Consider the following 24,218-nt stretch of genomic DNA (forward strand, 5'->3'; position numbering starts at 1 on the left):
AATCAAAATATGAAGGAAAAAAAAATTCATTTCAGAAAAAGTCCGATTTTGTGTCAAAATACCTATATTAGAACAATGCTATATATAAATTTAATACATATCCTAAGCCTCACTTTCGAGACATGAAAAAAGCAAGTTGAATTTCATCAATCAGCCCAGTACAATGGAGATATACGTAGAACAGTCCTTTTGGGGGGGCAGTGTAAGTTCAAATGTTTATAACTACTTCAGCATTAACTAACTTAGTTCATTCAAATGTTTATAACTACTTCAGCATCCACACCTTTCTAAAACGGCTTGAAAATTACCTTATTTTAAAAAATCTGTTTTGGTTTATGGCAAAATGTAACGTCCTCAATATAATTTCAACAATACCTTTCACGTTAGAAGACCACAAACGACACTCTCCAATAATATTGCAAGCCATAATATACCTTACTCTCCCGTTAGCTACAAAACTGGTCCGATTATCCATGAATTTTGGACGTTTTCATCGTAGTTTAGTGCATAAGATACCTGTATTAGACAAGAATTCTTGGAAAAATTTATAACAATTATTTCCCACACGATAAATACGCCTCTTTACATACAAATATCTCTGAAATTTTGCAACAAAGAATACGAATTTTGAGTCAGAAAAGAAGAAATGGCGAATATTGCAACGGTATCCAATGTTGATCTGTGAACACATTTTCGTATACAGTCGGCAAGCCCGTCAAAACAAAATTCATAAGTTCTATACACCCCTGAAAAGAAAACTTATAAAAACATTTCAGTATGAATGAAATCAGTTCTTTCTTTCCAAGCAACAACCTATTCGTAAACAATTTTTTGTTGCCAGACCAGGAAACAAAAACTTTTGACACTTCAGGTATGCGTATGACGTCATCATTTATATTTAATGTAATATAATAACTTTTTCTCAACATCAATAAAAGAATTAACGTGGCAATAACATATTGTGTCAGTTATCCTGAAACAAAAAAGTAGCCAACAGCCAGCTATTTATTTAAAATGCAACATTAACGAAAACTTTTCGACATACAATTACGTCACATGCCATCGCGTGCTTTCTTCAACGTCAGAATATGACCTTAATATTGTTACGAAATGTACAGGAGCGGTAAGATAGCTTCTCCGCAAAGCAGTTTTAGGGTTGCCATAAAATGACAAGATAAGGCAGGGTTGCCACATTTGGCGATATGCCATGAACGGATGGAGAACCTTCTGGAACCAATTCTAACCGGTTTAGCCCAGAATGTTCTCGAACACCAGCCAAAAGCTATATAAACCCTGCTGGTACGCGGGGAGTTAGTTATTCTTCGAGTTGACAGCCGGGCAGCGAGTGCCGAGTGGGTCGTCTAGTGCACCGAAAGAGTCTTGTAGTGCATCATCGAGAGAGCGTGTTGAGCTCCGGGAACGACTGAACCGAAGAGTCGGGAGCTGTGCTCTGTGTGTCGTCGAGTGCATCGCGAGTTGTAGCGTGGACAGTCTCGACCGAGCAGAGTTGGGAGCTGTACTCTGGTGCTTCGCAGTGAAGCTTCTCTTCCCGTTATAGCCTGATAACCTGAAGGCTGTGCCATTGATTGTTCCAGCGAGTGTATATAGTAGATCTCTGACGACTGTAAAACGTGACTTTGGAGCTCTCCTGATTAATATTGGCTAAATAAAGTGTGTTTCGATACTTCATCAAGTGTCGTCGTTATTCACTCCAAATCTACGAACCCCGTACGAACGTGAAGGAAGAAAATAACGTAACAAGTAGTGTCAGAAAAGAAACACGCAACAATATAATAATAATATGTTTAATGTTTGGTAATGCTATTCTTATTTCGTACTTCGTAAAACTTAAATATTTTTTACTAACAAACTCTACGATTTGAAAGCGAGCAGTGGCAACAGTTTCCGAAATAAAACATTTTTTTTTTTTTTATCTCCACACGCGAGACTGTTGCCACTTAGAAAAATGGGTATGAAAATAAGCGTTTTCAAGGTTTTTAATTAATATCTCGGCTGATTAAAGTCGCACGAAGATGTGAGTGGTTGTAATGGCTTCCTACGAATTTCTGGAATCTGGGAAGAGGGGTACCTCTCTCAAAACTCAACACCCGCCGTTTGGAATTAGTACATTAAGATTTCCTTCTTTAGTTTATTTAAATCTGTCATCTACTGCGGATGATTTTAATATTATTTTTACTGCCCGTTTAAAAATATTTCCTCGTGGCAGCAGAAGAGTTAGTCAAACAAAGCCACGACTACCGACAGCAACGACAGCAGATAAAATACGGGTGAAATGGAGATGGGTGGTTGAAAATAAGAATAAAAAGTTTAAAAACTGTTAAAATAAAGGATTTTTACAAAATTATGCATTACAATTATGAGCGTTTATTATTCCAATTTTGAACAGTTAACGGAGCAAATTCAATGATATTTGAACAATTCGTCGCGGGCCATACAAAATCAGAACGCGAGACATGTGCTGCACATGCCTGCTCTATATTGCTACCAAAAATCAAATTTCACCATAACAATTCCAAAGTTAACTGTTTGCAATTTATAGAAAATTTTGAGTTAAATCTGAATTTGTTTACATATTTCATTATCATTTGATGCTGATTGCAGATCTTCAAATGGCAATACACTGACTGCGTACGTATCTTGTTATTTGCAGATAAAGAGAAATAGGTCCTGAAATAACTTTGATACTAGATGGCTAAATTACTTTCCCCCATATACATACATCTATGGGGGAGCAATTAAAATCTTTTTTAAGATATGCAAGATAAAAATTTAATTTCGGAAATCTTAATCTCATCGTTAATTAGGAAATTTCCCTTTCCATGTTGCATCTATTTTTCTCCTGCACCATGAGATTTGCTTTATTCAGAGGAATTTTAATAACCATCATTAAATGACAGCCTTATGGATCCACTCAAAATACGCAGTATATATCTCCTAGATCACGAATAACATGAACATACGAAATACAGGATAAAATTATAGCACTAATAAAAAAGGCGCCAGACCTTCCTCCCAGTCTTATATAGTCTACCATTGATAGTCAATAAAATAATTCGATAACTGCAAGTTTTTGAGGGGGGAAAAAAACTCCAAATTACAATTTCCGGTCTCCAAACTCCGTCTTTCCTCTTCTGCAACCAAGATGTAAAACTTATGCTCTAAATTCTAAAATAGTGGGTTTCGTCGTTTGATATAATTCACTTCTCTTATTACGTGCTAGGCAGATAACTCTCGAGTTGCCTTGCCTTAATCAGTTAATCTGCTTAGCCTCTTACTATGTGCATATTCTATTTACTGTGATAAATATTAAAAAAAAAAAAAAAAAAAAAAAAAAAAAAAAAAACAGGTTCAAAGTGTTTCGCATTAAAAGTTCTCCATCATCATTATATAAGTTATATACATATATACTTATCGCTAAATTCGATTAATTCTTTGAGGGGCAGGAAAAGGCTATTAATTTTTTTAGCAAAACTCTTGCTTTATTTACTATATCACTATCTTGCTTTATTTATATACTATATACTATTTACACAATGAAATTATTTGAGACAATTACGCATATTTTGCACAAGACGCGTGGAAAAAATGACCACTTCTGGCATGGACCTTATAAGAAATAGACTAACCTAAACGGGTTTTCTCCCTCGTCTGAGGCGTTGCCGGCTGTCACCTTGATCACATCCGGAAGAGTAGGGACGACTTGCAGAAATGCAACATTGGTTGCCTATAGTTGCTTGTATAATTGTCAAGAAAAAGCTGGTTGTAGCGCCTCATTTCACAAATTAGAATTTATACATATTTTTATTTTTGAAATTGAGATTGAATTTTAAAAATTTAGCATATTTATCGTTCCAAATAGTTATAAAGCTATTGCATGCTTTCAGGGCTGGATATTTTTTTAGCTTTTCCTATGCTGTAATGAAATTTGTAAATACTTCTTTTAGAAAATAATATTTTAAATCTGAACTAATAGAAAATTTCAAACAAACAATTTTCTCTTGCAATTTTTATGCTTTTTATTGGTGTAAATAAGTAAAAAATACTAAAATATTTAAAAACGAATTTTCGAAAGTTTCGTTTAAAATTCTAAATTGTGCTGCTTTTTTATAATTATAGATGAGTATTATAGCACAATTTCTATAAAGAAATTTTATTTCAATTATATTTCATAATACATAGTGATAAACACTTTTCACTCCTTAAAAATTTTTAAACATTTAATTCTAATATTAAAATTGTATTTAACCGTAATAATCAATTTTGCTTGTATTTTATAGTGATTATTTTTTAAATTTATTTTTAGTTCTGCATAAGATGTTTTTTTATTTACTGTTAATTTAATTTATTAGCCCAAAGCGGCGATAGCCTAGAAAGGCTGTTTGTTTCGAAGCGGCAATTTGCGCTGTTTTACTATAAATGTCCGTGTCTCCTAGCAAATTGTTGTTACCAAATATTATCGCCCTGTATTATATGTAAAGAAATTAAATAATGAAGAATCTGCATGAATAAATGTATGTTTCTCTCACTGTGACAAAAACGACAGTATCTAGAGCCATCAAATTTTGAATAGTGTAATCTACCACTCAAACATGGGCATCTGGACGGCCGAATTTCGAATTTGTTTTAATCTATTTCATATTTTGTAAAACTAAGGAATTTTTGATTAACAAACTCAACGAGTTCAGAGCAAGTACTGTACAGAAAATAACAGTTTTATCTCCAGTGCGGAAATTCTAAAGATATGCTGTTTTCAAATGTATGTGGTTTACGGGCGAAGAACATGATATTCAATAAATATAGGTAACACACAAAACTTTAAAAAAAAGGTTCCTTTTGGGCGTAATATAAAATCTGAGTGCTTCTACATTTTATTTTATCTTTTTTCTTTTCCTTAATTACGCTCAGAAAATTTTATGCTCCGAAATTTATGAATTAATAAAATAACTAATCCACTTTAATGTTAATAATTTAATGATCATATAGTCAAATAAATATGATCGTTTCGTAATGTTATTATAGTTTGGAAAATCATTGCCCTAAAATGTTCACTAAATTTTTTAAAAAAATTATCAGATCTTGTTTAATTTATTTATTTCAAAGCATCACGTACTATCAATCTTATTTAATTTTACTTTATTTTTACACAAAATTAAGTTCATAAATTTTGTGCTTAGAGTTTTTACCGTTTTACCACAGTAAATATGTTTATACAAGAATTACGCATGAAAAAAAATGCGCGAAATGCAGTAAAAAGTGCTTTAATGAGATATATTAAATCCTATTTGGAAAAAATTGTGGCTTTCATAATCTCATCACTATACAACGTATCACATTTAATAATTAAAAAGAGTTATGTGCTACAAACGCCATAGGTTTCAGTGTTAAAGTAAACCAAATCGTCCCTACTCTTTCTTGCCGACATGTCGGTGACGCGTGCCCCGCCCACTGGGTTAGTCTATGTCTTATAAGGTCTATGACTTCTGGTGGTTGACGTCAGTAACCACCGCCCACAGAACACCAGAACGCATCCCTACAAATCAGTCTCTACGGTATTTTATCAAAACAGTTTTTCTTTTTCAAGCAGAGTGCAACTTTGCATGTGCTGCATTCCCATACTGTTCTTACAGGCTTTTTTCTTGGTGCTGCAGAGTGCACATCGTCGCGATGTTGTCTTCGATGGCTGATGCTTATTTTCTTGAAGACGAATTGCTGCATCAACTACCGGCTTATGTTTCTTGATTGCCATTTAGTCAGATACAAGGGAACTCCAGAAACGGTCAGTCTTGAAAACCACTCACACGAGTGAATAAGATGTTCACGAGTGAATAAGATGGTTACTGTAGGTAACCCCTTCAAAGAGTTAACCAAATTGATGAAAAATATTAACACTAAGCCAGTACAATTAATAAAAAGAAAAAAATCTTAATATGATAGTAATAGTTAAAAGAGAGGAAAAAATTAAATTTTCGAATCTAAAATGCTCATACTAATTCGCGTCTTAACTCGGATTTCTAAAGCTGTGGTCACACAAAACAGAAACGCAAATGGAGACGTTTCCGAAATACGCGTTGCCCCAGAGCTAGTTTGACCAACAAACTTCCACCATCAGTATTTTACGACGATGGTGAAACTTCCGTTCGATATTATGTTTTGCGCACGTCAGCCAGATAGAAGGAAAGAAGGAGCACGAGGAACGAACTCGGTAAAATTCACAGAAGGATTCCTCGAAAGGTTTTGTTCAACGAGGTTTTGAGGAAAACTGGTGTTTTCCTCAAAACCTGATCTAATAGCATGTTTAGAAGCTTCTTGGCTTCAATAATAACGTCCTGAATAATGTAGCTTCTACTCTGTTCCTAATGGACGCATGAAAAAAAACCTATTCCAAGTCCCATCTCCATTCTTCTTATAAAGCGTTCTAAGTGCTGCAAATACCAATTTACCAATAAATACTACATTGATTAAGTTGACTTTCTCCCGAATGTGCAGCCAATACCAAATGTTATACTGATTTCTACTAAATTGTTTGCCTTGTTTTTTTTGTTTTTTTTTCACTTATTTACAGCCGAGTAAATAAGCACGAAAGCTACGAAAGAGGCGGCTGTATTTTTTGTTTTTTTTTCTGTTTTAAATTACCTTCCTTAACACCAATTTCTTACTATTCGACAGTGAAAAAATGCATTATTTTTCCAGCAATTATCTACAATATACCATACGGAAAACTATTGGACTGTGAAATCTCTGTTAAGGAGGCTACCTATGTCCACTGATGGATTTATAGATTATGGCAGTCTGCCGTTAGATGACTGTCAAGAAATGAATACACTAGTTAAAAACGATGCAAAAATTTCTGTAAATTGTAAGAATATCTAAGTGCAACCCAGGTAAAACTTTTGTTATTTATGATCAATTTAATTGGACAATTATTAATTTGACAATATTTGAAAGAATTTTTGAGATTTGAAACTGGCACTTAATTATGGGATATTCTGAGTTTTTTAATCTCTGATTTTTTTAAATTGTAAACTGTAGCATTCTTGTAAATATTACAGTTTTAAAATAATTTAGAACAAGCATCTCTTTTAAACTATTAAATCAATGTATCATACTTGAATAGGAGAACACATGATGAAAATTAACAGCACTGCATTTTACCATGGTTATCTAGAAGTTCCCGTTTCAGCATATTATGTATTCATTACTGTATTTGGCTGTCATCATCATCAAAATAATCACCTTATATAAATGCATACACAAATTCCGCATAGATACGTTCACTCTTCAGAAGCACTGGAGACCTTTCTCTGAAGTCAAAAGACCATTTGCTATTCCCACTGAATGTCAAAAACGTCATTTTAGTTATATTTCCAGTGTGAAGAAGAACGTGAAATCAGAGTGATTTAGATCAAGTATGTAGAGAGGGTGAGGAATGATAAACATGTGATTATTTGCCAAACACTGTGCAGTCTTCAGTGATATGAAGGCATACGCGAACAGACTGCTAAAAAGTCTTTTGTAAACCTCATTACCGATTCCAACGTTATCCACGAAATAATTGTCATAGATGCTGATCTTTCTGGATGAGGTAATGAGTTCTTTTTAATTGTCCTTGGTCATCCTCACCAACTCATTTTCAAACCAAGCTAGACCGGTCGCGAAATGCGAGTGACATTCGAAAGCATTCATCCAATTTAAAATATTAACACTAAAAAGTCGTACGAAGTATTCAACAGTTTCGGTACCAAATTTATCGACTTCATACAAATTAACTACAATAAAATTTAACAACATGTTAACTATGCATCGCAGATTCCGCATGTAAAACAAAACTCGAAGTTAAAAGAATTCGCCAAAAACAATTTCTGACTCACAACTCGACGCTAAATGGCAAAATAACGCAGAAAGATTACGCACACTGGTATTCAAAATTAAGAAATTTTCAATTTGGTCGATTATCATCAGAACTGATGGACAGACTTTAACTGAAATTTGGTATGCATATAATTTGTAATACAAAAAATACACTAAAGCAAAAGCCATTGTACATACACAAGATCGCTTATAAGAGTCATCGGCACAAGAAAGTTTTAAACTGAGGTTACGTGATCAAACAAGAAAGAAGGCTAAGAGGGATATGATCCCTTCTAACAGCCATACAGCTCTCGCAGCTTGAGTTCATATGGGAAATCACAAAATTTATAAGTCGCTGTGATAGTCCTCACTTCTGCAGCAACGTGGTACCAGAGGATTCTGGGAAAAGGATGGTGAGTTGCAACTGCGCTCTCAGAAGCTCTTAACCATGTTCTATAGAATTAGTTTTGGTCATCTGACTGACAAATCCAGCTGGTCAATATCCTCACTTTTCAGAAATTCGACCACTTATTTAGTCTCATGTGGATGAGTGGTCGTCCATAAAAATTAAATAGGGGCCTATTGCACCCCTGGAAAGCCGAAGATCTAAGATGTCTTTCCTGTACCTGGCAAGCAGTCACAGAACCGCTGTTCAATAACACAAAAGTCTCTGCACCTATCCAACATGATGCCAGTCCGGACCATGAAATTTGCGGGGCCATAATAGTCCCTTTCTCGAGTTAAATCGGGACTAATCTGCGATGAGATCGAAAATGGATATTCTCTGCGCCATGCTAAAAGGGGAAAAGTGGCAGTGACGCAAACAATAGAACTTCTTGCAAACAGCCCAGATCTTAGAGCCTTATGTTTACTTTGTCAATTGTGCAGCTGTCTTTAGTTCATTTCTATGAACGATAACTCTCGTCTGCATGAAGCTACCGCGATATCAATCGGATGGATTGATCAGCCAGATCTTTACACCTAAACCTTATAAGAACATGTCTGGGAACTCTTGGGCAACTGCAATTCACCTTTCTTTTCCTAGAAAATAGCTTTACTGCAGGAGCAAGACAGACTGCAATAGGAAATTTGACAACAAAGTGCACGGAAAATTCGTAGGATAAGATTTACGAATTAAAGGATGCAGGATTTATATAGGTTCAAATAAAATAACAGTAAGTACAACTACTAAATTTTACGAAAATGCGCCTACATCTGACAAACATGTAGAAAATATACTGAGGATTCAGAATTAATTCATTTCGCAAAGTGATGAAGAAACTAATGAAGAAACATCTCTTGGCGATTATTTTACAGAAGATTAAAAAGTATCTGAGGAATTAATTAAATGTGAAGAAGAAAATGTGTGTGTTTGTGTGATTATGGCAAAGCCTCGAGGGCTATCGAAGAAGAAAATGTAGAAAGAAGAGTAGAACAACGAAGACTGTTCCACCGGACAGATTTTCTTATAAAGCAGAAAACAAAAAGATCAACATTATCACGAAATAGAGATCCAGAAAGCTTTGAAGAAATTCTAAGCTTATCAAAACAAGACGCTTGCATCAAGGTGATAAAGAAAAAATAAACTCTCTAAAAGAGAACGATAATTACCACCCAAAAACATTTACCACCAGGAAAACATTCTCTAGCCACAAACGGGTATTTAAAACCAAATACAATGAAACTGGTACGAAGATGAACTACAAAACAAGATCAGTAGCAAAGCATTAAATCAAAAATACGGCAATGATTATGACAAAACATTTTCACTAGTAGTGACACACAATTAGTTTTCTTAGCATGGTAAGCGTATAATAATGCAAATATTCCTCAATTCTATGCTAAAACAGCATTTCTGCATGGCAGGTTAAATGAAGAAACATGGAATGACTAAAAGGATTTGTACTTCTGAAAAGAAAGAAAGTTTGGTTTGTAAAATTAAAAGTCGGTTTATGGTCTCAACCAAACAATCATAGTTGCTTCTTTGAGACTGCAGAAAGCAGTGGTGGAATGAATGCAGAAATTAAAAATATAATAAAAAATATTGGGTTCTATCATAACAAAGCAGATCCGTGTCTTTTTACAAAAGGGAATTATGATTAAAGAATTAATGTAATTATATATGTTGTTGATATTCCAATAAGTTGCAAGGAAGGGCTAATTCTTTAAGTAATTAACGATTTAAAGAAACGATACCAAATAACACATCTTGCAAAAGCTAAATATTTCTTAGACATAGAAATAAATTGAAAGGAAACTGAAGTTATCTCTTCTCCCAAAAAAATAAACTGTCAAGCAGTTTCAGCTTGGAAGGAGCAAAACCTACTAGTACACCAATGGAAACAAATTATTATAGTCCATCCAAGGAAGAAAATTAATCTTCAAGTGATAAATTTCGTCAAGCCATCGGAAGTCTTTTGTATATATCGTCTATCACAAGACCAGTTTTCACAGCTTCATTTCGCACAGTTAGAAGATATAATAATTTGCGTCAAAGGGCTAGAATGCTGTAAAAGGAATCATTAGATATTTAAGTACAAAAAAACATCTATATCTATATATTTCGTCGAGTGAAGAACCTAATCTTGCAGTTTATTCAGATACTGATTGGGGACAAGCTACTAGAAGATAGAAAATCCACATCAAGAGGTGTAATTTTATTAGGTAGCAATTGTATTTAATGGTTTTCAAGAAATCAAACGCGTACGTCTTTATCCTCAGAAGTTGAAATGTTGCTTTTTCGCAAGTTATGCAAGAATTATTATGGCTGTTAAAACTAACAAAAATCCTCAATCTTCGCCGATAAAAGTTTTTTAAGATAACCTATCAACAATAAAACTTGTAGAATCTGGAATGTACAGTTCGCATACAAAACACACGGACGCAAAATTTCATTATATACACCAGCTGCATGACAAAAGCATTGTAAAACTGTCTGATCTTTCAACCGAGCGAATGGTTACAGATATTATGACTAAACCAATTCCTTAAGCTAAACTTCAATTTTATGGGAATCAATTGCAACTGATACGAGTTCCATCAGCAATACAGGGTCACTGTTAGAATAAATTAATGCCTCTTTTGCATATAATGACACTTCGAAGAAGAAATCGCCATGCTATATTTTGGCGAGAGACGGATACACCCATTCACCCTACGCTTTGTAGCTCAGCCAGAGCACCAGTTACTCACTTTTTTTTTTTTTTTTCTTTTCTTTTCTTTCAACTATGTTACCTTTCGGCTTTGGAAGTACTCTTCTAACTATCACCTAATAGGTAAGCTAGCCTGTTAGACATTTATGCCTGATGAATGAGTAAGTTCTTTTTCAACATTTTTAACTTTAAATCTCTGTGAAGACTTAATTTTTTTTTTTTTTTTTTTTTGTTGTTGTTTTTAATTTAAACCAAACTATATTACTTGTTAAGAAAAATATTTCATAGTCGTTTTGACTTACAATTCTTTAATGAAACTGCGCTAAAGAGAGGATAACTCAAAATAGCTTAGCAGTGTTAATGCACAATATATCACATTCCAAAAGCAAATAAAAACTAACAAAACGCAGCTGAGTTCAACATTTATTTTTAATATATATATATATATATATATATATACACCAGGGTTTCTTAGCTGGAGGGAATGAAGAAATGGTTTTATTTACCTGTTAAGCATTTAGTTTATAAATTTAAAAAACTGCTTTTTTTCAACTTTTTGTAATTATCTACATTTTTGACACCTTTTTCTTTTTTAATTAATAAAATGTTACACAATGTTACACATTAATAAAACACATTAAATTTTAAAAACTGTACATACATTTTTCAAGTTTTGGAAAGGAAGGGGGAATGATTATCTAGCAATGGTGATGGGACAGAAGGGGCACATGGGAGAAAAAGGTCCGAGAACCATTGATATAGGGTCCACCCAAAAAAAAAAAAAAAAAAAAAAAAAAAGGTTTGCTAAACATAGGTACACATTCTAAAACTGACAATAAGTAAAAGTAGTTTTATGGAAATTTAGCTAGAAATGCATCATTCATGAGCTAATTAGACATTGAAGGCTGGAGACAAGTAGAGGTAGAAGTAGGCAGGAGACTAGAAATTTACCATTGGTCGTACAGGTCCCACACATAGACCTAACTGCTTCCTTCATACTGAAAAGGTAGGCACACAAAGTTCAGAGAAAGAGGAAAAAAAAAAACAGCAATTATTGGGCAACAGAATCCCAAACTGCCATATACTAGGCTCTCTAGGGAATGTTACATCAAAACTGGTATGGTGGTACATTACTAATCAACCTGCAAATCCTTTATTACATAACAGATTACAAGATGGAACGGAAAATATTACTTTCTTAGGTAATCTTCACAATAAATGCATGAAGTGTGAACCATCAGTGCTTATCTTATGTTAAAGGTTGGCAGACATATTTGACGATGCTTGAAGTGTAGTGGATCTGTTGAACAGCAGTCTCTGTATGCTACTAGAGTTTGCCTAGTGAAATAACTGGATACACATTAAGATCAACTTTCCAATGTCTCCAAACCAAATATTTAATAATTTAAATTGGGTAAAATTTGCAAAGAATTACCACATCAAATCCATTTGCATACTATACATAACATACAAAACATCTCGCAGAAAAATGTGCAATTGCTCCAACAGACATGAACCCTATGCACCGACATGCACAAACATCTATCAATAGCATGGTTAAGTAGTGTTCAAGAAATAAAACCCTTACTTGGCATAAAAAGTTAATGGCAGGTTGTTACTTCAACAAAATAATCAATAACAATGCCATAGCCATAAATTTAGATAAAAGTAATCTCTAGGTCTAGAAGCATCTGGAATACAACAAAAGGAATAAATCATCCAGCTATGCATTTATGCAAGTTCAACACCCTGTCCCACTGGAGTTATGAATTATACCCCTAAAAAAAAGAAAGCCTATGATAAATGAACAAACAATTTCCAATCATTTGATCTAACACCCATTGTGCTAGTACTGATCAAGCAGTTTAATGCATAAAACCTTATATGTATCACACAAAGTAGTAGATCAGTCCTACATATTAAGAAATGAATAGTGCAGAGGATCTCTTGTTTCAGGATGCATAGTGAATGCAAGAGTACTCCTGCTTTCAAAACAATTGTGTCATCTACAAGTAATTTTCACAACTACCATAGAACATAAGCATCAGCAAACTTCTTGGAAAGTGGCTTTGTCAGAACGATGTTGATTCAGATACATCGTCTGTTACAGATGATTGTGCTTCCTCAAATAACAGTTTTCTCACCTATAAATGAACGGCTTGTTGGAACATCCCTCCAATGAACTTGTGTAGCATCCTTTAACTTCCAAAAGATTTCAACATAATTGTTATTTCAAACATTTACTCACTCTGGGATCTCTCATTTCGTGTTCCTGTCAGCATACTTTTAATAACCCTTCAGATGAAACACGAAGCTCCCATTCAGGACAAGCAGCTAGCCTCCACATCCTTTTGTCAGTGGTCTTCAACATCCTGTATCTCATGAAATATGTATTTTCCCATTCATAAAACAGTTTGGCTTATCTTTGGTCACATTTTGTTTGGGGATATCATGTATATTAATCTGCAATCACTCAATCTATATAACAATAAAAACTCTTCCCACACAAGAAAGCCTAAAATCAAATTCCACGTAATACACGAACATCTGTGACAATCATGTCTCCACAGGTGAGAATACTTAAATTTATATAGTTAAAAGTTCTCTGAGGAAGTAAAGAGGTTGTCGACAAGAGATAAGGAATATACTTTCCCCATTCCCAATTCCTTTCCCAGAAACATGCAAGAACATGATTAAAAGGCAGTAGGACAAAATCATACATCAATGATTACTGCCCGGAAAGGATAGGAGTCAGTAAGAGTGACTGAAGGGCTGGGTTCTAATTCCAGAAATGGCATAAATGTTTGTAAGCATATAGCCTCTGTGTGAAAAGAGAAGCACATAGTGCCTGTGTGGCAAGAGGCACTCAAAATACATGGTGAGTCAAAATACTCTCAAGAGTTTGGTGGCAAGAGAAGAGAGTTGGGAGATGCTTGGATCTTTTGGGTATCACCCCCCCCTAATTAAAATAATTACAAGATCTGATGAAAAAGTTAGCTGTGCAATATTTATACATTACATTTATAATGTGAAATGTCATTACATTTATTTAAGGCTCATTCAAAATATTTCTCACAGAATGCTTTAGATTCATTTGTCATATGTTTTGTAGCTCCAAAACAACATTTGATTTCACTTCTTAATAATTATGTGGATACAGCAGATATACAGTTAAACACTAAATAGGTATATTTGCTAAAAAAGTTAACTGTAAATCAATGGATCAAAACCAACATTTTGTGAGGCTAGAGACAAGTGAAAATTTCAAATTTAGTTTTAAGAAAGGACAGCATGTAGTATGAAACAGCACACTGTCAAAAACAGCTATTGGGGATATTCCATAAAAGCTATAAAAATAATTTATACGCTCAAAATCAAATAAAACTATGCATGGCAAGTATATCAAGAAAATTATGAAACCGCTGAATGATATGTCAATATAACATTATACATGCAAAGGCTCTAATACATTTTACTTACTAATATACAGCTCGAAGTTAATACTTGAATTGAAAATCATACTGTAAGTCATTACATTTTACACAGTTTAAATACCTCGCCAATAATTTAATGTTAAAGTAATGAAGTTGACAGATTTCAGAAAAGTAAAAAAAATATTTAACAACAAAATTTTTAAACATGAATCTACTTTAAAATTTTAACAATGAAGCAAACAAGGCCTCTGGATTTTAGGTCCCAAACGAAAAAAAAAAAAAAAACTTGAGGTCATTGATAACATGACAGAAACAAGCAATGAAATGCTAGCATATGCAAATTAAAAAATGGTAAATCTCTGAATTTTTCACTTTGAAATTCAAACTAAAGGTATATGGAAATAGAAAATACATCATATTTTTTAGTCAGCACAAAATAAATTTAAGTTCATAAAAAATTTATCTCAACTACAAATGTGAGACAAGCAAGTAGAAAAATTAAGTCATAGTAAACATAAATATTTTTCCTTTTAGCCATTTCGACTTCCTACATTATGCTGAGCACTTACTGGTTTCAGTAGAAACCTTGGTAAAGCTGTAGTATGCCTCATGATTTCATGCACAGATCTGATGAATTGTGCTTTTGATATTATTCAAAATTCCAAAGTTTGAAACAGAAGAAGTAGACCAAAAGTTAAGTTTCTTTCACGCTTTAAGGCCTAAACAAAAGAACTCTTTTCCTGCACTTTAGATTACTAGAATAATTTATTTCTACTTCAGAATTTAATACTTCAATGTATTGTAAATCAAGAATTCTCAATTAGGGAGGAATTTCAGAAGAGAATGCAGTCAACCTTTTAGTCAAAAGTCTTTAATCCGGACTCATCGGGACTTCGGCGATTCCGGATTATAGATCATCAGTTTAAATCTGGTAAGATGACATGCAGAAATTATAAAATTAAAAATATGAAACTGTAATTTATGAAATAAAGAGCAATTATTATCTAAAGGGCATCAAAATTTACAAAAAAAAAAAAAGCTTAATATTTATTTGTTTACTTTATTAAACATTTCTTTCAACGCGTGCATGCGTAAAGCATACATTACGCATAGTTGAAATTAGAAAATTGCTACCAGAAAACTATTTGATGTGTATTCGTGATATTTATAATGACAAGGAATTTGATTTAAATCATACCAGAGTACATCAAGATGAAATACTACATTTAGTAAGGAATTAATTATAAGCCGAATAAAATAAAATCATCTGCCCTAAAGATAAGGATAGTGTTGACAGATCAACTTCCAGTTCATTGTGCGCCGTGACGTATGCGTACACGCATACGTGCATGCGTCAATGCATTATGCATTATGCGTTGACGTACGCGCAGAAAGTTTGTAGCTTTGAGGTCCAGATTATAGATCATTCCGGATTAACGACTTTTGACTGTATTTAGTTTTAACCTTTCAGCCCGCGCGTATGTGCAAAATTTATGACAAATTGAGTTTTTATTGCACATTTTTCACATATCGAAGCTGAGACGTCTGAAAGTCATTTCTGTTCCTCCTTTCTACCCTTCCCCACATCATGGAATGTGCCAACAGAAAGTCACTTGACTTTTTTTTTTAACTGGTTAACTGGGCTTTTGTGCAACATGGCAGCTTTTTCATAAAATTTACGACATGCGCATGGTCGTGTTTTAAAATTCAGACAATATTTTTTTCCTCCAATATTTTGTAATTCTGTGTTATTAATTGCTGTGTATTATTTTAATTTGAATACATTTGGCTCTGTAAATTTTATATTGGTTTTCATGGCAAAAAAAAATATGTGCAAACAGTCGATTTTGCTCGGATTTTTCAAGATTTATCTGATGAAGAAAAGGAAGACAAGGAAAACTTTGGATGGGAGAACAATAGCGATTTCCATTCCTTATTTTCTTTTATTTCTATTTTTTAGAATTAAATAAAAACATTAAAGTTAGTTTAATGTGTGTTTTTGTAATGAGTAAGAAGTAAATTTCCTTGCAGAGGTAATTAATGCTAAATTTACTTTTTTCCTACCAAGGTGCTTTCCTTTTTTATTGTCTATACTTGTCTTTGGTGACTATTAAAATTAGTTTTGATTTTAAAACATAATTATTAAATAATAAATTTAGAATTTTCTATAATGAAATACATCACTGCATTTCCATCTCACTAACATAAGAACTTAAAAATAATTTACTTATATTTGAATGTGATATCATTTTTATTTTGCATTAATAAGACTAATATTTTATTTCTTAACAAATTTATTATCAATATTCACTCATTTCTGTCGTTTTTCGTGCCAAAAACGCTAAAATAACAGTTCATAAAAATTACTGAGTGCGCGTGCTCATGTAAAATTGCCAAGCGCGTGTGCTGGAAGGTTAATTTATAAATATAAAAAATTACTTTTTATACAAGTTTGGTATTTGTCCATATTTTCTATAATTTATTCTGTTAATTCATAAAACACATTAAAAATAATCTAAATTTAAATAAATCTATATGTACATTTTGAGTTTTGGAAAAGATGAAGGAGGGGAAATGATATGGTAAAAGGGGTTATGGGAAAAAAAAAGTTAAGAACCACTGCTCTAAAGTAATAAATAAAAGTATGCATCTTTAATTATGCTCATTTTGAATTTGGGTACAAAATGGGAAAATCAAAACCCTTGGTTGCAATGAGATATAATTTTACACAAATGCATATATTGCTTATGAAACCTATAATCACATGTGCATATTTGGTTTTAATGAAATATTATTCAACGATCAAAACCATAATAAAATATCAGCAATTGATCCAAATTTCAGTACATTTTAATTTTTGTTTTATATGGATAAATATTATACTCTAAAGATTATTACATATACAAATACAAGAAATGAATATAACATTTTCACACAGTTTCTTAAAAGAGATGGATAAAAGATTTAAATTGCCTTTTTGTTTCCTCCTATTTTAAAAACTGGATTCACAATAGGATCAATCTGAATATATGACTAACTTAAATAAATAACCACTATTATATCTTTATTTCAACTGGAGTTTTAGCACATAAAACAGTTTTAATCTAAACAGTAATGATGGGACTATTAGTTGCATCCAGTTTCTAAAATGATATTTTATATGTAAAAAAAAAAAAAAAAAAAAAATGTGTCTTAGATCTGTGTCCTGAAGATATTAATCTAAATGAGGTGTTCAGACCACCAATAATAAATTTCAAAGTTATTATTCCACCATAAAATAATCCCAGAGTAAAGGCAGCTTTTGGACTTGTTTAGAAAAGATAAAAAATATTCAATAGTGTGTCTATGTGTGCATTTTTTTACTGGATAATTGTGCATAAGACTTGCAATGATATTCCCCCCCCCCATATAAAGTAGCAATAATTTGTATTTTGCAGCACAAGCCCATCTGTGGACCATAATCCATCTGTGGACCCAAGGACAGCACCATCTGTGGACCATAATAATTAAACACACACATATTGTTACAATATGAAAAATTAAATCAGAATAACATTACATAACATTACTCATTATCATATTTATTTTTTCAGTGAATTATCTAACATAGGAGCCAGAAGAAAAGTCATCGAGGAAATAAAAACAGAAGTGGAATAATATTTTTTATAGTCAAAATGACACCTAATGAAACGTTTAGAGACGGATATAATAATAATCTGTAAATAATTAGACACACACATATTGTTACAATATTATAATAGTGGCTACAAAATACATGGCAGATACAAAACAGAAAAGTACTCTAAGAACGAAATAAAGCGAAAAATTAATAAGAATGTTATAAGTTTGTATACCACATAGTTTACCATATTATATATTTTATAATTTAAAAAACTTGGAGTGCAACGTTGGCAAGGCTTAAAATTAGGAATCAGCCAAGAAAAAATAAAGATCTGCCACAAAATTGGCAAATAAAAGAACAAGGCAATATGCCAGGCTTGTGAAGATAAATGCTGTTGTCAAATACTGTAATAATAATATAATGAATATATACTACAATATAATAAGTGTAACATGATGCAAAATTCTTAGCATTAAAAAAATAAACAGTAAAACCCATCACATATTCTGAACTATGCAGAACTGTTCTAATAATTATCTGAATACTTTACTTCATTATTTATATAAAACTCAAACACTAATTTTACAGTCACACTTTGAATGTTTCCATTAAATTCTTCTTTACGATTCTTTGAATTCTTTATGATTACCCTTTTTATTAGATGTGTTCTTAATATTTTCCCCCCTTTGTTTACTATTTTTTTTTTATAATTAACAGTTTCAATAACAGATCTGATAGTAATAAATAAGGTACTTTCTTATTATAGCAGACTCCAAGACCGAATCGCTAATCAACTGAGATATCTCGTCACATGTTCTGACGCTTCGCTATACATTGCATCTCGGTTTATTAGCGATTAAATGTCGGGTTTGCTACAATAAGGAAGTATCATAAATAATAAGGTTCAATACATAAAAGTAAGATTTACAGTCATATTTTTATAACAAAATCTAGTACATCTGACATAAGTTAGCATGTTTTGAGAGAAAAATCTGTTTCACTATATATATTAATTTTTCAAATGAAAGTGATTTTCATTTCTAAACAGCATAAATTAACACTATTTTATATTGTTCTTGGAGATTTTTTACACTTCTTTAATATTTGGCTAAAAGTGTAACAAAATATATTTTGTAAAATATAGGTGCTGACGAATACAAATACTGATTTATAGAGAAATAAATAATTCTAGCAACATTTAATATTTTATACCTCTGTTAAAACAATGAAATAAAAGCAGGTTTTTGTCATATATTTAAAATATTTTAAGTTAATATACATAAATTTACAGCAAACTGAAACAATCCTCTGATACACTTAAAGCAGAAAAATCTAATACATAATTCAATCTAAGACACCCAATGCTTTGAGTATTTTTATGTTCTGTATTTAACTAAAAAGGAGAATATTATATTTAAAACAGAATGCCATACGACAAGCTGCTATATTAATGTAATGAAATATCATTAAACATTTAAATTCCACAGTAATTAAACATTAAAAATCCCAATTTATTCTGAAGACCAATGACATTGCACGGAGAACGTAATATTTGTCTAAAACAAATAATGAAGAATATTAATAAAGCAGTAAATCGATTAAAGTACGCTCATCTGTTACCCAAAATATTTACAAAATATTAATCGCATAATACCGTAAATGTTGAAAGGCGCGGCTTGAGTTAAGCTGTAAACGCTTACTAGTAAATGTACTTTTTTCTCCAAAAAATAAAAGTAATTCATAACAACAAAATATTTTGAATCATTATACAATTATTCCGAATAATGAAAAATATTTTTTTGTGTTACCCATCTATTTATTAGCATATTTTAATGCGCGGTAGCAAACTAAATAATAACTGAAAATATTAAATATGAATTACATCATCCACAACTCTCAATCAATTTAAGCGATTAATTTTTGTACAATGTGTTCCGCAATTTTTAGAATGAATAAAAGACTATAATATACTTGCGTTAGCGTAAAGAAGCTTAAAATGCACGGAAATCCAATTTGTTTACATTAATTGGCTTTAATCAAACAAACAAATGCATTATTATCCTAACAAAATAACTCAATACAATATCATATAAATTAGAAGATCGTGTTATTTTATAATTTAAATGATTCTGATAAATATTTAAAACTAAATAAAGCAGTAATTTTAATATAATAAAACTTTTCCAACCTGTACTTCCTTCAACATGGATGCGCCCACTTTTGTTTTTAAAAGCCGCTACAGACAGCGCCACCTAAATTTGACGCATCACGCCCACAGAACATAAAGAAATTTTCGTCAAATACTATGCAGAAATAAAGGCGAAAGATTAGCTCGTATTATGAAGAGAAATAAATCGCTAAAATCACGCAATATATTTACTTGCTTAAATTTTTGTTTATAGACATTCTGCAGCCAGAATTAATATATTCCCTGTTCCCATTTGTGAAGATTAATAGGTGGCGCTGCAATTTTTTTGGAAATAGAATTCAAATAGCACTAGATCGGCGATTACAACAATTTATGACCACGCAAAACTGCACTCAGGCCTGCGTATATAGCTGGTGACAGTTCAAAGAAATTCATATAATTATTAATTCAAAGAATTTACTTTGCTGCTATTATCCGAACCTAAGCTACTATGTTCACATTAAATTTATAAGACAGAATGTTCAAATTAACTGAAAGACGACTCATGCCAACAAATTACTCATTTACAACATCAGCTTATATATTTTTGTTAGTCCTGTAGTGCGCCAGTTATTGCATGAGAAATAATAATTTTTTTAAAGTATTTTATATTTTTTATGTGATTAATTATTTTATAAAATTTACTTTAATATTTTTTAATATTCATATTTATACTTCTTCTATGCTGAATGGCAACAAGTAGTTCATATTTATATTTACATATCTTTGCCGCCATTCATATAATCACCCATGATATACCATAATATGCAATTTAGCAAAACTCATTCTATGAGTTCTCTCATTTATTGATCTCGCCTTCGGGCGCGGTGTATTTTTGAATACACCTCTTAAATTTTTAACTTTATGGCCTATGGTATAATGATAATATACTGGTAAGAGCTCCTAGTAGCTAAAGCCAGTAGTAAAGATATGATCCAAGATCAGAGCTGATTGACAACTAGTTCTGATTCATGGTTGTGATTTCCAAACGTTCCTTTCTAGCAGCATCGCACTTCGATAGCTGGAAAATAAAAAGCAATAAACTTAGCTATTTGTTTATAATTCATCCTGTTCCTAATCATAATTTAGTTTTGAACATTAGTAGCCAAGGCCACATCGTGGTGACCCTAATTTATTTTCGAAATGTCAACAAATGATATATCTGAAACTTCTACGAAAGATATGATGCAGTCACTGGAGCTTCTTATGAAGCTTTTACACTCACCTTTATAGGTGAGTGTAAAAATACCTCTTTTTCGGACTGACAAACCGTAATTTTTTTTTTCTTTTTCATGTTGAAGCTCTGTTCAAAATTAGTAATATCGTTTCAGAAGAAACGAAATTTAATTATTTAGTTTCACAGTTTGAACTTAAGTTCGTCGAAACTTTTTGAGATATTGTGACGAACGATAGTGCCACAAAATAATCTGATGCTAAAATTAGTTATTACATTTATTTAAAGAAAGTGAAAATGTACGGATTAAACGTTTGATTACTGGTATCGAGCTTGGAGACATGAAACCAAGCTAACTTTTGCTGAAGTTGAGAGCAGTTGCTACTGCAGATGTGTCTGAAAATCTAATCAAAACATTATGGCTGGAGAACAACTTGAATCAATAAAAAATACATTGTTGGTAGTGATGAAGATGTAATCAAGTTAGCGTCTATGGCAGATAAATTTAGTGATATAAATCGGAAACCAGAAGTATTTAGTGCTAATGTCCCTTCTGTTCCCGTAAATGATTTGTTGCAAAAAATTACCTCTCTTGAACAAAAAATTGATCAAATAACCATTCGCTCAAGACGCAGGGACTCGGATTTACGTAATTCACATTCACGATCTCGAAGACGATTTCGTAAATGATATGACCCTACTGGCAAATTTTGCTTCTATCTCTTTCGATTTGGAGCAAAATATATTCCAGAGAAATGCCGGCATCCGTGTGCTTGGGTAAATAACAACTCCAAAAACCAGGAAAACTCGAATCTGCAGTAGGTTCAGCGGCAAACGCTTCTGCAGAAAATATGAGTGATTGTCGCAAATTTCGTTTATTCGTTTGTGACCGAAGATCAAATTTGCACTTTCTTATTGATAGCGGAGCTGACGTAAGCATAATTCCTGCTACTTCACAGAAATGTAAAACTGAATACAAACTTTGTGCAGCTAATGGCACAGATATTTCCACTTATGGCATAAAAACGCTAACTCTTTATTTGGGATTACGTCGTGATTTTCAGTTTCCATTCATAATTGCTGATGTCACAAAAGGTATTTTAGGAACTGACTTTCTTCACAAATATAAATTAAATTTATAATAAATGAATAAATTTACACTGAAATTTCACACTGGAACTTTGTGTCCAGTTTGAAGTCGCTGCTATTTCCAGTGATAACTGGATTTTCGATTTTCGAAATATCCCGAAATTTCTAAACCTAACCTTTTTCCTATACAAATTAAGCATGGTGTTACACATTTTATTGCGATTAATGGTCAACCCGTTTATTCAAAGGCACGACAGCTCAATCCAAAATGCTTAGCTATAGCTAAAGAGGAATTTAAATTTATGCTTGACAATGGAATAATTCGTCCATCAAACTCCCAGTGGTCAAGCTCCTTGCAGCTTGTTACGAAAAAGGACGGTTCATATCGTGTTTGCGGGGACTACCGACGATTGAATGCGCAGACGATACCTGATCGATACCCAATTCCTCGTGTTGAAGATTTTCATCATATTTTACGAGGTACAAATAATTTTTCTAAAATTTATTTATTTAAAGCTTATTTTCAGATTCTCATTGCAGAAGAAGACAAATGTAAAATGGCTATCAAAACTGCTTGCGGTTTCTACGAATTTAACGTAATGTGTTTCGGTTTAAAAAATGCTCCTGAAAAGTTCCAACGATTTATTCACGAAATCTTTAGAGGGTTAGAATTATTTTTTCCCTATTTAGACGATATACTCATTGCATCAAGTACCCATGAAGAACAAGAAAATCACCTTAAATTAATTTTCGAGAGATTAAATACATTTGGGTTAAGGATTAATATTTCAAAATCTGTATTTGCTGTTCAACAAATTGAGTTTCTAGGCTACCAAATTACACCTTTGCCACAAAGAGTTCAAGCTATTACTAACTATAAACGGCCAGAAACGATTCATGAACTTAAAACGTTTCTTGAAATACTTAACGTTTATCATCGTTACCTAAAAGATGCACCGAAGAATCAAGCATTGTTACATGAGTAGCTTAATGGAGCTAAAAAGAGGGACAAACGTAAAGTCGAATGGACTGAAGAAGCTGAAAAACAGTTTGTGCAAGTTTGAAACAGAAAGTGCAAAAATGACCTGGTGAACACGACACTGTTTTCTTTTCCCAATTCCTGAACTACCTCTGGCGTTATTTACAGATGCTTCAGATACGGCGATTGGCTCGGTGTTACACCAATATGAAAATTCCTCTTGGAAATCAATAGCATTTCTTTTTCTAAAAAATTAAATGATACTCAGCAAAAATATAGCACCTATGATAGAGAACTATTAAGCATATATCTTTCAGTTACACACTTCAAGCATTATCTAATAGGAAGAGTATTTACAATTTATACAGATCACAAGCCCTTAATATTTTCCACTTCCACTTCTCAAACTGTCATTTTGGGCAAAACTGAGAGAATACCGTGTGCTCCTCTTTGCAATTTACACATAATGGGCTGACACTGCAATTTTCACTGTCATGGCCTTCCGCAGAGCAACGTGCACATGTGAGTTTGCCACGACAGGACATTTTTGAGTGGCCGAATCGCTGGCATTGGAAACACCGTAAGGGGTTTGGTATGTAAGCTCTTACGGGGCAGTGCAAATACCTGGCCTTAATACTTTTTGGCAGATTAGGCGAATTGAAAGTCAGGATTACGTGTGTTTCGTTTTTTGCGCATCTTTGATACGCCTTA

At 32.6% G+C, this 24,218-nt stretch overlaps 1 protein-coding gene across 2 annotated transcripts in view; it reads right to left on the bottom strand.

Annotated features, from left to right (window-relative positions):
• LOC118195737 (MAGUK p55 subfamily member 7-like) overlaps nucleotides 1-20,375 on the bottom strand; it is a 106,383-nt gene extending 86,008 nt beyond the window's left edge. The window contains exon 1 of one of the 2 annotated variants that reach the window (XM_085814070.1): nucleotides 20,266-20,375. The gene's annotated coding sequence lies outside the window, so the exon portion shown is untranslated. Of the gene's footprint in view, nucleotides 1-15,309; nucleotides 15,374-20,265 lie in introns of those variants that run through there. The other variant, XM_085814071.1, reaches the window with a different exon arrangement.
• Nucleotides 20,376-24,218: the final 3,843 nt, after the last annotated feature.

The sequence above is a fragment of the Stegodyphus dumicola genome, chromosome 3, assembly GCF_044657685.1.
Source record: "Stegodyphus dumicola isolate Sdum_Otavi_A_Nest chromosome 3, ASM4465768v1".
NCBI lineage: Eukaryota > Metazoa > Arthropoda > Arachnida > Araneae > Eresidae > Stegodyphus > Stegodyphus dumicola.